Below are 15,128 nucleotides of genomic sequence, written 5' to 3'. Positions count from 1 at the left end.
ACTGCCATCCAAATTTCCTTCCCCATCCCTTCCACATGTATCAGTTGCTTTTGCTGCCGTTACTTCATATTGACTGTCAGGATGTGTGGCCCTGTAATGCTGGGTTTTTATTTAAAAAGCCTTTCTCTCATTCATAAGCTTCTTTTGAGGAGTGAGGCCTGCATTTCTGATGGTTGTGTATCATTCCCATGCCTTGTGCATAAGTGGTACTCTATCCATGTGTTTTGACTGGCTGATTTGAGCTTTTGCAGATTAGGAAATAGTTGGCCTACAGCTAAGTGGCACCTGAGAGAATCTTGCCTTCCAGGCCTCACAGATGTACTCTGTGGAAAGGCCATTGTCTCCTTGCTTTGTGTTGGACTGTTAGGAACCTAAAAGCTAGGACAGGCCTGGGTAGAGATAGCCACCTTTAAGTTAGGGGAATGTTGGGGAGTCTACTGGGATTTGACTGTGAGGTGAAAGGAGGGCTGCCTACAAGCAGAAAGCTTAAGGCATTGGCTTTGTGTAATTACCAGGAATGCTTTTAACTAGCACCTTGAACGGTTGGTTAAAAAGGGACAGTTAGATGTTTGTTAGATGTGTGGTGTTAATAACCTTGACCAGTAGATTCGTGACTATGAGAATTTCAAAAGGCGAAGCAAGAACACACACAGAGGGAAAACATCTCTTGTTTCTAGGGGCAGCCTTCCCAGCAGCACTCAGCCCAGAGCTGTTTTTCCCCTAAGGAGAACACAGGGACAAAATGAATATGCCTTCCTGACCCAGAGACAGGAGCGCCCAGGGAGGCCATGGGATCTGGGAGTGAGAGCAGGTTGTAGGGATGAAGTATCCATGATGAGACTGGTATTAGCTACAGGCTGGACAGTCAGTCTGTGGCAGATAGGTACTGCTGCTAGTGGCTGAGGGCAGGGTTTCTTAGAGACCTGAAGATGTGAGCATTCATTTATTTGTTCCTTCATCATTCAGCAAACCTTTACTGAGTGCTTATTATGTACTGGATACTGGGCTGAGCCCCCACTTGTGACCTCACTGGGCATTGAGTCTGAGGCCTGGGCAGCTAAGGGTGGTGTTGCTTAGGGAACTGGGAGGCCATCCAGACAGGAGGCACAGTACAAACAAGAAAGAACTGGGGGCCAGGTATGGTGGCTCAGGCCTGTAATCCTAGCACTTTGGGAGGCCAAGGCAGGTGGATTACTTGAGGTCAGGAGTTCAAAACCAGCCTGATCAACATGGTAAAACCCCACCTCTACTAGAAATACAAAAACAATTAGCTGGGTGTGGTGGCAGGCACCTGTAATCCCAGCTACTCAGGAAGCTGAAGCAGGAGAATCACATGAACCTGGGAGGCGGAGGTTACAGTGAGCTGAGATCACGCCACTGTACTCCAGCCTGGATGACAGAGTGAGACTCCTGGGGAAACCCAGCCCTGCATCAGAGAAAGTGATACACCGATGCTTCACAGACAGAGAATGGAAGCGGGAGTGGAGGCATTTTTCTGTAGTTCAAGATTCACCTTCAAGCGTGATATTCAGATTCCATGAGAGCATGCAGAAAGAGCCCAAAGGACCTGTTAAACAAGGCATACCATTGTGAGTCCTTAGAAGCTAAAAGACAGCCAAGAACAGCAGGAAAAGAAATCAGAATAAAAGCTAAGACAGGTACCTCCAATCTCTAAAAAGTTAAACCTCTTAGAGGATCATAAATAAAGCCACACTCACAGGTGTACGTGCTATAATTTATTTTATAAGTGCCTGGCATATTAATAAATGGTATGTAGTTTACTTACAGTGCTGTTTGGGTGGTTCTCAAGTAATCTCTTGTTTTACATTCTAAAGCCCACTCAGTGTTAGAGTGGACCATTTGAGCCCAAGTAGATTCAACAAACCCTCTATACCCAACCTGCACATCTGGGCAGGGATGACACTTGATGAGCCATCCAGGCCTCATCTCATAGACTCTATTCATCCCCTGTTGTCATAGGCACCAAAACATTTTATAGTAAATTGCACAGTAGTTTGTCTTTCCCAATAAACTGTATGCTTCTTGAGGGTAGCTACCCTATCTCTTTGTCTCTGACACCTGGCACACAGCTCAGCACATGACGAGATCAAGAACCAGGACTGGCCAGGGCGCAGTCTGCACGTGCTCTGGCTTTCAAGTGGCATCTTCTAATGATCTGAAAGACCTCTCTAGAACTTTTTTCCTTTTATGTTATGTAAATAATATACTTAAGATATAAACTTTTGTGTTTCATGTTGTATATTAATGTTGAATATAAAGTTTTTTTCTAGGGCATGACTATCTTTTCCCCTAGTTCCTTCAAATTTTCACCCCTACCATTAGTTTTTCAAAGTCTCTGGATTCCTGTTCAAGTATCCTTTTCCCTGGAGGTTTATATCACCTCCTAGGCTGCTTTTGACTTACCTACTCATGGTTTACTTCAGTAGTGCTGATGCTCTCCCCCAGTTATTCCTCACCTGTACCATGTAGTATTATTAATGCAAATGAGGCTTTACCTGCCTATCCCCTCCCCTAGCATTTATGCATTCTTCAGGGAAAACTCTGTTGGATATGTCTCTGAGTCTCCCACAGCAACTAACACAGTGCCTTACACTCCATTAGCTACTCAACAAGTATGTTTTAATAAATTCCATTAGTGGAGTGAGGTAGTTAGGAGCAGGTATGAGCTCAAGCCTTTGAGTGGGACAACCTGGGTTTGATGCTGGCTCCTTCACTGACTACTTTTATGATCTTGAGCAGTCTGCTAATGCTCCTTGTGTCCATCTTCTTAATGTTTAAAATGAGGATAATAGTAGTACCTACCTAATAAGGATTAAGTGAGTTAAGATATGTTTTTGAGGGTTAAATGCATTAAAATATGTAAAACACTTAGCACAATGCCTGGCCTGTAGTGAGAGCTATCATTATCAACAGCCACCATCATAGGTACCCATTATCAGAAGCTGGGGGTTTGGATAAAGAAAGTAAGTTTCTCTAGGTTATATTTTTATGAAGTCTGAACTGGAATGAACTTCTTCAGATTCCTCATAGAGTACTTTGTGCCCTGCCCTTTTATTGCACAGGGACTATATCTGCTTCAGTATTATGTAGAACATCTTGATTAAGAGTATTTTTTTATCGTTGGTCCTTGACCTACACTTATCTTTTGGTGTGTAGGTATATTGTTTCATCACATTCTCAAAGGGGAAGTCCATGACCCAAAATAGGCTAAATACCACACCAAGGGAGGCATCGATGATGTTCCATTAAGAAGAGCAAAAGGGAACCCAGGCATAAATGTACACTCAGTGTACACAACTGTCGCCACCCATAGCACTGACCATCCTATTGTACCTTAGAACTTAACACTGTAATTTATCTGAGTGTTTTTTAATGGCTCTCTACTAAGTGTCAAGCTCTGTGCTAGGTCTGGGGAATGGAAAAATGATAAGACATGGTTCTTGCTGTTGAGGTGCTTAGTTGTAAAAATTTATTTTCATCTTTTATTAAATACTAATTGAATAATGTTATTATTCTTTTTTTTTTTTTTTTTTTTGAGACGGAGTTTTACTTTTGTTGCTCAGGCTGGAGTGCAATGGCGCAATCTCGGCTCACCGCAACCTCCACCTCCCAGGTTCAAGCAATTCTCCTGTCTTGGCCTCCCGAGTAGCTGGTATTACAGGCATGTACCACCACACCCGGCTAATGTTGTATTTTTAATAGAGATGGGGTTTCTCCATGTTGGTCAGGCTGGTCTCGAACTCCTGATTTCAGGTGATCCACCTGCCTCAGCCTCCCAAAGTGCTAGGATTACAGGCATGAGCCACCAAGCTCGGCCAATGTTATTATTCTTTAAGTAAAACATGTTTCCCCAAGTAAACTTACTGTGTGTTTAGTACCATCCTGGACCCTCTTACTCACAGTGCTATTTGCCCCACTACTACCCAGTGAAAAGAAAGGGTGACAGGTTGTAAGGACATGTAGGGATTTGAGGAAAGTTGGGCTTGTGTCAATGTAATAAAAGCCAAGTAGTTCTTGTTCCAGCCCGGTCTGTATCTATGACTAGATCATGAACAGAGAACTAAAGGCTTTTGATTATAAACCTCCTTATGCCTAGGCTTGGCCCACACTCAACTCTAATAAAAATAGTAGTAAATGTTAGGAGTAGACATAAAATGAGCACAGGTTGCCACTAGAACCTTTTCTATAACCTAACTACATTTTTTTCAACCTAAAATATTACATCTTGTATCAGCCAGGATGCCATCAGGAAAGAGACGGCACACTTTAGTATTCCAAGGCTAATTACAGTGGGGCTCCATTAGTGCCCCTAGACTGAGAAGGTGAGGGAACAGGTTGGTTTCTGGAAGCAAGGAGAGAGAGGGGGCTGTGCAGAAAAGACTGCCTAGCAGGATCTGAGACCTTCCATCAAGAGGCACAGCCAGTCCGTAGCCCAGCATCACTCTGCTCCTTCAAATCTCCTACTGGTGCACCCCAGTGCAACCCAGGAGAGTCCTGTTGATGTGACACACACAGGCCAGGTCCCAGGGCAGAGAGCAGGTGAAGAATGATTGTGAGTAAATCTAGAGGGGCACACAGGAAGATATCCAGCAAACATGTTTCACACTTGATTTTAGACATAAGGGTGTGTATCTTAATTTTGTCTGTTTTAGAAAACTAAAATTTTAATAGATTTAAAGTATTTCTGCCATAGTTCTTAAACCATCAATCTGATGTTGTCAGATATTTTTCTCAGCGTCATTAGTTTGACCTCGCGCCACATTTTTTTGGTGGGGAGGGGTGAGGGATTGTGTATAAATTTCCTCCAGAGCACACAGAGAATAAAAATGCTATTCTTCAGATTTTTTTTTTTGTTTTAACAAAGGGTTGTTCCATTTCCCCTTTTTTTGTCTACTGCTTTCTCCTTCTATGCTTAGGCCAAGAGTATATTACGCTTGGAGGCATCTAGCTAGCGTGGTGCTTCCCAAACCTTTCTCAGCCAAAGACTCCTCTGGGAATCCAACTAAATTTCCTGGTTCCCTTTTGCTTTTAATATCAATGACCATATTACCCAATGAAGTTATTTTATTTCTTACAAATATTTTTATAATTAACTTAAGATTCAACAAGGAGCCAAAGGTAAACAGGCAGTAATTATTTCAAGTTCTAACCATTAGGAGTAGGTATTAATCTTCGAGAAGGTATTATTTTTAAAAAGTACATAATATTCATAAATTAAAGTCAACTTATAAGTACAAAGGAATATCTGTGACTATAAAAGGAAAAATAAACTAGAATTTAAAATTTAATCACTGTGCCTTAGTAAACACGATCCTGGTACATTTCAGCACAGTATTTGTGTTTCAGAATAGGATTTTGTCTTCTAGTTATTCACTAATACGTATTTACTTTACTATCATTCAGCAAGAAACCCTTTAAATCACTGTCAAAAGTAGGTGATTTACTGGAACAGCTAACCTACCTCTGCCTAGAGCCCCATAGGCACTCACTTCCCTATGGAACCCTCTGTCCCTTCTCCCCTTCCTATATACGTCAGGTACCTTTATGCAGCCTTGTTCTATGGCCACTCTGCCTGTTTTACTAAGCTGCCCTAAAGTCACTGCAAAATTTCGATCAGAACATTACTGAACCAGGGCACAAAGAAATGCTCATTATAGGCTTTAAATATATGCTTTTTCTTAGATCTATGGGAACAATTTCTCTAATTCTTAGGTTTTGCTCCCTGGAATTGCACAGAAAGTACTGTATCTTCTTAACCCTTTCTCTACCCCTCCTTTCATTTCAGCCCAACAAACTTTTCTCCTGTGCATTGCTAGGCATTCTAGGTTTATACATGGAAAAGCTATTCTAAAGAACAATAGCTGGCCGGACGCGGTGGCTCACGCCTGTAATCCCGGCACTTTGGAAGGCCAAGGCGGGTAGATCATGAGGTCAGGAGTTCAAGACCAGCCTGGCTAACACGGTGAAACCCCGTCTCTACTAAAAATACGAAAATTAGCTGGGTGTGATGGCACGTGCCTGTAATCTTAGCTACTTGGGAGGCTGAGGCAGGAGAATTGCTTGAACCGGGACCCGGGAGGCGGAGGTTGCAACGAGCCAAGATCACGCCACTGCACTCCAGCCTGGGCTACAGAACGAGACTCTGTCTCCAAAAAAAAAAAAAAAGCAATGGCGTTGGCATTATTGTGGTTTCAACGGATCTATACTTATTTAAAACTTAAAGTTTAAAGAAAAAACTAAGTCCATATGTTGCTCCACATCTTTCTGTACTAGTTGGGCCATTTCATTGAGTTCTACTATGTGGCAAGTCAGGATGTTTTGTGTAAGTACAAGCTCCTGTGACTATAGTTTTCATGCATCCACATATCTACTAATTAGCTCCACAACTGGGTTCTGCAATTTCCTGGGCCACATCGCTGAGACAGATTCCGCATGTTCTGCACCAGCAGTCATTTCCCCTTCATGGATCCCACATGGTCACTTAAAAGTAATTTATCCAGGAGGGTTTCCAGCTTTTAAGTGAGTCTGCTAATAACAGAGGTTGTCTGACTTCACAATCAATTATCCTGCGTAGATTCAAGTGATAATTTCTATATTTGTAGTTTTCAAGTTACAGGGAGAAACTGGGAAGAGAGAAGAATATCAATTCTGCAAACTGGTTATTGAAAGTATTGGGGGAGTTTGCTGAATATGGTGATTTTGATGGAAAGGAATCTTAACAATACCCCATTCATATGCATTTTCCAATTGAATTATGCAAGAAAAATTAACTTAGAAACAAAACCAAGCAAGCCTGCAAACAAAAAGCCCCAAACAACAGCAGCAAAACCCGACTTCCAAAAAGAGTTCACATTATAGGCTTACTTTTAAAAACTGATCTAGAAACAAGAAGCTGGTTTCTAAGTTTATTTCCACACTTGCCCTCTGAACCCTGTCTTGTCGAAAGATTCAGGATATCAGATTCTCTCCCATAATTTCCTTTCAACAGAACTTACTGTATTACCCACCCGTCCCCCAAATATAAATGGCTAAAACAGCTGGCTCTTTCACTCTTGGTATATACACACAAACACAAATGAGATACACACACACACACACACATATGTATATTATACATCTCTGCATATATAAACACATACTTTGGTCATTTATTTTTTTAACGGAATAAAGGTAATTAATCAAACTACAATTCATTTTAACAGTTGAGGCTTGACAGAGATCATTATTTCAAGAAAAGCCAAGGAGAATAAGCTCCCTTTCATAGTATTGTTTTTCTAAACCTCTACAGGGTGCATGGCTCTTAACTACTGAGAAAGTTTGGGACAGCACCATGGAGCAGCCTCCTGGCCTACATGTTAAAAGATCTAAGTTCTCTTGGGGAAGAAGCTTATAACTATGTATTCACTCACCCCACAGAAGAGAAGATTTTGCATCTGTTTTATTTCTAATTCTAGGCTGTCTCTAGTTAGCCACAGGGCAAAAAAAAAAAAAAAAAACAACTATTTCCCCCTCTTTCCCTGAAGAAAAAAACTGAAGTGCAGAGAGAGAAATAAAGATAAATATCTTTTTCTTATTCCAGTTCAGTTTAGTTTCATCTGTTCTTTTCTTTAATATTTTGTGAGCTGAGAAGAAACATCTTTAAATCATCTCATGTATGTGAAACCTGTTTTTAGAGAGTCCCGACTTTTTCTCCTTCATTCTGTGATTCCATCAGTGATGCTGAAATGGCTGATTTATAATTCTCCTTCCTACTGACTGGGAAATAATGGTGTATCATAGCGGAGGGACCAGGAAAATGGATAGGTAGATGAAAGAGAACCAGAGGACCCTGTCCACGACCCACCCACCCAGCTGAGGACTGTTAGCTGGTCCCTGAATAGAATGCTCTCACCCTTTCTGCCTCTGCATATACTGCTCTGCTACAGAGCCACTCAGCAGAGTGGTGTTTCCTTGACCCAGTCGGGGCCATCCCAGGACCCCTGTAACCTAGGACCTTCTAGCCTTAATCATATCATCATATGTAAAGAATGCCTACAAATCAATAAGAAAAAAATAGAAAAATAGACAAGGGATATAAACTGGTGATTTTTAGAAGAAACCTGGGCATTCAACTTTACAAGTCATTACGGAAATAAAAATTAATACAAAAATGAGATCCCACTCTTAGCCATCAGTTTGGCAAAACAAAACAAAAACCCTAAATGTTGGTGAGCATATAAGAAAACAGGAACTCAAACTGCTAATGGAAGAGGAAACTGGTAAAGTCACTTTGAAGAACTATCTGGCAGCCTCTAGTCTGATGTGAACAGGCATGAGCACTGCAGCCCAGCAACTACACGTCTAGCTGTGAGCCTTAGAGATACCTTTGCTTCACAGGTAAAATTATGTACAACGAAGGCTATATTTATTTTTATTTTTTAAAAAGGCCAGAAGGATGAACACCAATTTTTTCTTTTTAAAATTAATAGATAACATTGTATGTTATAATCATATACAACATGATGTTTTAAAGTACACATACATTGTAGAATGGTTAAATCTAGCTAATTAAACAAATGTATTGCTCACATAGTTACCATTTTGTGGTAAGAGCATGTAACATCCACTCTCTACATTTTTCAAGAATGCAATATATTTTTAACCATAGACACCTTGCTCTACCATAGGTCTCTTGAAATCTGTTCCTCCTGTCTCATTGCAACTGTGTATCCTTTGACCAACATCTTCCCATCCCCCTCTCCACCACACCCCAGCCTCTGGTAACCACCATTCTACTGTCTACTTCTGTGTAATCAACTTTTTTGGATTCCACAAAGAAGTGAAATAATGTGGTATTTTGTTTTCTGTGCCTGGCTTATTTCATTTAACATAACGTCTTCCAGGTTCATCCATATTGTCACAAATGGTGGAATTTCATTCTTTTTTATGGCTGAATAGTAGAGTCAACCCTAGAAAAATGCAGGGATGAGGGGTGCTAACCCTCACACAGTCAGAAATCCACAAATACCTTTTGGCTTCTCCAAAACTTTATTAGCCTACTGTTGATTGGAAGCCTTACTGATAACATAAACAGTCAACACATACTTTGTATGTTATATATATTATATACTGTATTCTTACAGTAAGTAAGCTAGAGAAAAGAAAATGTTATTAAGAAAATCATACCACTGCTCAATGAAATAAAAGAGGATACAAACAAATGGAAGAACATTCCATGCTCATGGGTTGGAAGAATCAATATCGTGAAAATGGCCATACTGCCCAAGGTAATTTATAGATTCAATGCCATCCCCATCAAGCTACCAATGACTTTCTTCACAGAATTGGAAAAAACTACTTTAAAGTTCATATGGAACCAAAAAAGAGCCCACATCGCCAAGTCAATCCTAAGCCAAAAGAACAAAGCTGGAGGCATCACGCTACCTGACTTCAAACTATACTACAAAGCTACAGTAACCAAAACAGCATGGTACTGGTACCACAACAGAGACATAGATCAATGGAACAGAACAGAGCCCTCAGAAATAACGCCTCATATCTACAACTATCTGATCTTTGACAAACCTGACAAAAACAAGCAATGGGGAAAGGATTCCCTATTTAATAAATGGTGCTGGGAAAACTGGCTAGCCACATGTAGAAAGCTGAAACTGGATCCCTTCCTTACACCTTATACAAAAATTAATTCAAGATGGATTAAAGACTTAAATGTTAGACCTAAAACCATTAAAATCCTACAAGAAAACCTAGGCAATACCATTCAGGACATAGGCATGGGCAAGGACTTCATGTCTAAAACACCAAAAGCAATGGCAACAAAAGCCAAAATTGACAAATGGGATCTAATTAAACTAAAGAGCTTCTGCACAGCAAAAGAAACTACCATCAGAGTGAACAGACAACCTACAGAATGGGAGAAAATTTTTGCAACCTACTCATCTGACAAAGGGCTAATATCCAGAATCTACAATGAACTCAAACAAATTTACAAGAAAAAAACAAACAACCCCATCAAAAAGTGGGCAAAGGACATGAACAGACACTTCTCAAAAGAAGACATTTATGCAGCCAAAAAACATATGAAAAAATGCTCATCATCACTGGCCATCAGAGAAATGCAAATCAAAACCACAGTGAGATACCATCTCACACCAGTTAGAATGGCCATCATTAAAAAGTCAGGAAACAACAGGTGCTGGAGAGGATGTGGAGAAATAGGAACACTTTTACACTGTTGGTGGGACTGTAAACTAGTTCAACCATTGTGGAAGTCAGTGTGGCGATTCCTCAGGGATCTAGAACTAGAAATACCATTTGACCCAGCCATCCCATTACTGAGTATATACCCAAAGGACTATAAATCATGCTGCTATAAAGACACATGCACACGTATGTTTATTGCGACACTATTCACAATAGCAAAGAGTTGGAACCAACCCAAATGTCCAACAACGATAGACTGGATTAAGAAAATGTGGCACATATACACCATGGAATACTATGCAGCCATAAAAAATGATGAGTTCATATCCTTTGTAGGGACATGGATGAAGCTGGAAACCATCATTCTCAGTAAACTATCACAAGGACAAAAAACCAAACACCGCATGTTCTCACTCATAGGTGGGAATTGAACAATGAGAACTCATGGACACAGGAAGGGGAACATCACACTCCGGGGACTGTTGTGGGGTGGGGGGAGGGGGGAGGGACAGCATTAGGAGATATACCTAATGCTAAATGACGAGTTAATGGGTGCAGCAAAACAACATGGCACATAGATACATATGTAACAAACCTGCACATTGTGCACATGTACCCTAAAACCTAAAGTATAATAATAAAAAATAAATAAATAAAAAGAAAGAAAATCATAAGGAAGAGAAAACATATTTACCATTCATTAAATGAAAGTAGATCTTTGTAAAAGTCTTCACCCACATGGTCTATACATTGAGTAGGCTGAAGAACAGGAGGAGTTGGTCTTGCTGTCTCAGAGATGGCAGAGGTGAAAGAGTGGAGTGGGAGGTAGGAGAGACAGGTTGGAGTAACTTTATTGAAAAAATCCACATGTAAGTGGACCTTGCAGTTCAAACCTGTGTTGTTCAAGCATCAGCTGTGTTCCATTATGCATATAGGCCACATTTTTTTTATCCATTCATCTGTTGATGGACCTTTAAGTTGATTCCATGTCTTGGCCATTGTGAATAGTGCTTCCATAACATGGTAGCACAGATAACCTCTCCAAATTCTTGACAGTGGTTGTCACTGGAGGAAGAAATGTGATTGGCATACTTTACTTGATGTATCAAGTGATATATATATGATATATATATCATATATATGATATGATCTCATAATATATATATCACATATATATTTTATGATCTATATATATGCATGCATATATGTATTATATATGTATTTTTTATATACATATATATATATAAAACAAACAAGAACTGAAGAAAATATAGAAAATATGTTGGCCGGGCGCAGTGGCTCATGCCTGTAATCTCAGCACTTTGTGGGGCCGAGGCAGGCAGATCACTTGAGATCAGGAGTTTGAGACCAGCCTGGCCAACATAGTCAAATCCTATCTCTACTAAAAATACAAAAATTAGCTGGGCATGGTGGCGGGTGCTTGTAATTCCAGCTACTCCGGAGGCTGAGGCAGGAGTATCACTTGAATCCAGGAGGCGGAGGTTGTAGTGAGCCAAGATCGCACCACTGCACTCCAGTCTGGGTGACAGAGTGAGACTCTGTGTCAAAAAAAAAAAAAAGAAAAAAAGAAACAGAAAATATGTTATATTTTTCTCTGTACTTTTCTGCATTTACATTTTTCTCAAAATTAAAAAAACAGCCACTCTTTCAGTTGATTAGTACAATCAGCATACTTTAGTCTCTTAGTAATTTTCTGATTTGCATCTCTGCAGTCCCTAAACAGGCTTTCCTCTATGATACTAACAGGTTTCACTGCAACCAGCTCACCTTCCTGGATCTGGTTTTAAGCTTGGTGAAGGCAGTGCTGATAAGGTCTGACAATGTGGGGAGTGGTAGAAGAGGCTTGGAATCTTTTACTTTTTTTCATAGCATTACACAGAGTTGGAAAATAGCTTCAGGGATCATCTAATAGAATTTATTTATTTAAATGAAGAAATTGTGGCCTTGAGAGCCTTGTTCAGATGCACCTGGCTAATTAAAGGTAGAGTTAGAATCTGTAACTACAGATTTTCTAGTAACAAGAGCAGAAAGTTCTACAGAGCCTTCCCCATGGACAATCAGGCACCCACCATGGTTTTGGTATTTTGGAAATAGCCATTAGGTTAGCAATACTTTGAGAGACTAGAAGGAGAGGTTAAAAGTCTCTGTGGTCACTACATTCAAGAAGCGGTATAGCATAAAGGCTGAGAGAAGGTTTATCAGAAGCCATACTTGCATTGGTGTATATCTTGGCTCTGCCACTTCCAGCTGTTTTATCTTGGATAAGTTACTTAACCTGTCTGTGCCACAGTTTCTTTAATTGTAAAAGTAAGAATAATAATAGTACCTATTTCAGAGGTAATTCTGAGAGTTAAAAGTTAATAATATGTGAGAATGATATCTAATATATAATATATTCAACAAATGTTAGCTATTATTATATCATTTGGAGAACAAACTATTGAGGATGTTTAATTATGGTTCTGCCATCTTTTGCTTTAAACCATTTATCTCTCAAAACTGTCCTATCTTCCTTTGTATTTAACTTGGATGAGTCTTGGTTTTACAATAAAGAAAGCAGAATTCAAAAAGGTAAGATCATTCACTTGCCTAGAATGATGTCATAAATGTGTGGTAATGATTATATTTCCTTTTCATTATATTTCACTCAACACTTATTCATCCCTTTTGGTATACATGGGGGCTACCCATGGGAGATGTGAAGCAATCTAGTTGACGAAAGAAATAAAGGACTGAGTTCCTGGGGGTGTTACTGTCCAGTACATAGATTGCTATTTTGATGCACTCCGATCAATTACAGGCAAATTCTTCAAGTTTTTAAACAAATTACACTCCAAATTCCTACATTTTGACAAAAATGCTTTGAACCTTAATATAAAATGATGACAGAATTCTACTTGCCACCAATGCATCTATTAAACAGTGTAGGTTTCTAAGACCCAAATCAGATTTTCTTTCTCTGTATCAGTTTCTTGAAACTAATGCTATAATCCTGATGTGGCTTTTAGACACCAACCCATTCAATGGTGGAGAATTCGTTCTCAGGGTTTGAAAGAGAGCTAACCATTTCTTTGTTTGTCCCCAGTGCTTTTAAGCAAATAATATAGTTCTTAAAAGATGCATTTATATAGGGTAGAATACTCTACATTTCCTTTTTATGGTTGTTAAAAAATGTTTTTAACAAATATTACAGTAATTTTTCTCATCTACCTCAGAAAAGTTCCATGCTCTAACTGAGATGAATTCCTTTGTCAAACTAGTAAGAGGGTGATTTCATTTGTAGTTTACTTACTAATTCCATAATTTGAGTGTTAATCTTGCTGTCAGATGAATACAATCAACTTTTGGACTCAATTTCTTCCTGTGCAGGGGAGAATTTCTGTGTACCAAATTCCCACATAATTGCCTCTTTTGCACACACCCACATCTTATTTTTGTTGGTGCCTGTCCTAGCCCATCGCAACCTGTAATTGTCCAGCTAAATAATTTTTTAAAAAGATTTGATGCTTTCAGGTACCAAAATGATTCAGATTTAAAGCTGCAGTGGATAGTTTATTGATACAAGAATTAAACCTGAAATACCCCCCCTCAGAACCTTAAATCTCTTTTCAAGACAGATGTCTAAAGTTGACCACAGTTTTTCAGTATGAAAGTAGACACTAAAATTAGCCATTGTAGCATGCAGCTTTGTGGAAGTGGCTGTACTCTTGCATCCTGTGGTTCTTTCTTCCCTATTGGCATAGTTATTTTGATCTGAAATGTCCTTTTTCCTTTGCTGTCTAGTTTTCTGCTGTCTACCTATTACCATTCCATGGGCCATAATTCTCAAGTGGAGGTTTTTAAAATTTTCCCTTGCCTAGGCTATAACCCAGACCAGCTGAATCAGAATCCCTGGGGACAGAGCAGGGGTATTTGTGTTTTTAAAACCTCTTCAGGGCATTCTGATGCTCAACCTGAATTAAGAACCACTCGCTTATTGCCTAGGTTAGAAATTTTTGTTTTGTTTTGTTTGACAGGATCTCACTCTGTCCCCCAGGCTGGAGTGCAGTGACATGATCACAGCTCACTGCAGCCTCGACCTCCTTGGCTGAGGCAATCCTCCCACCTCAGCCTCCTTAGTAGCTGGGACTACAGGCATGTGCCACCACACTCAGCTAACTTTTTAGTTTTTGTGTTTTGTTTTGTTTTTTTAAGAGATGGGGTCTCACTATATTGCCCAGGCTGGTCTTGAACTCCTGGGTTCAAGCAATCCTCCTGCCTCACACTCCGAAAGTGCTAGATTATAGGCATGAGCCACCATGCCAGGCCCAAAAATCTTTTATTTGTAAATAACTGAAACCCACTCAAACTATCTTAACAGCAACAAAACAATTTGCCATAAGGAATCGGCAGACTCTCACAGAACCCAACAGCATGAAGTACAACTGGACTTCATAAGAGACCAGAGCCTGGAACAGGAGCATTTACAAGGACCCAGGCAACTAGTCTCTGTTGCCCAGGTGTAGCTCTCTGTCTGCCTGGCTGCCTTCAGGGGCTTGTGGATTCAGATCTCTGCTTCTGTCTGTACATCTGCTTTCTTTCTTTTCTCTTTCTCAGCTAGCCACTTTCGCTGCTTGGTGAGCACATGGCCAAACATGGTGCATCCTCAGTACCCACGTTTGTACGTCCTTAGTTCGACTTCCCAGCCCAGGTAGGCTAGCATCGATGAGTCTAAATTCCTGAGAGAGGATGTGATCAGTCTGGCACAGGTGATATGTCTGCCCTTAATCCAACCAGACAACATGGCTTAAACATGGCTGCCAAGGGCCCACCCATGTGTAGGTTAAGATTGGAGGCTATTTAGCTATCTCAAAGTGTATCTTTATGCTTGCCATATTTTTTTT

At 40.1% G+C, this 15,128-nt stretch overlaps 1 protein-coding gene across 23 annotated transcripts in view; it reads left to right on the top strand.

Annotated features, from left to right (window-relative positions):
* Positions 1 to 15,128, top strand: part of RAD51B (RAD51 paralog B) — an 890,780-nt gene that overhangs the window by 524,232 nt on the left and 351,420 nt on the right. The gene's annotated exons all lie outside the window — the stretch shown is intronic.

The sequence above is a fragment of the Symphalangus syndactylus genome, chromosome 8 (genome assembly GCF_028878055.3).
Source record: "Symphalangus syndactylus isolate Jambi chromosome 8, NHGRI_mSymSyn1-v2.1_pri, whole genome shotgun sequence".
NCBI lineage: Eukaryota > Metazoa > Chordata > Mammalia > Primates > Hylobatidae > Symphalangus > Symphalangus syndactylus.
This window is presented reverse-complemented; position numbering and strand designations above follow the sequence as displayed.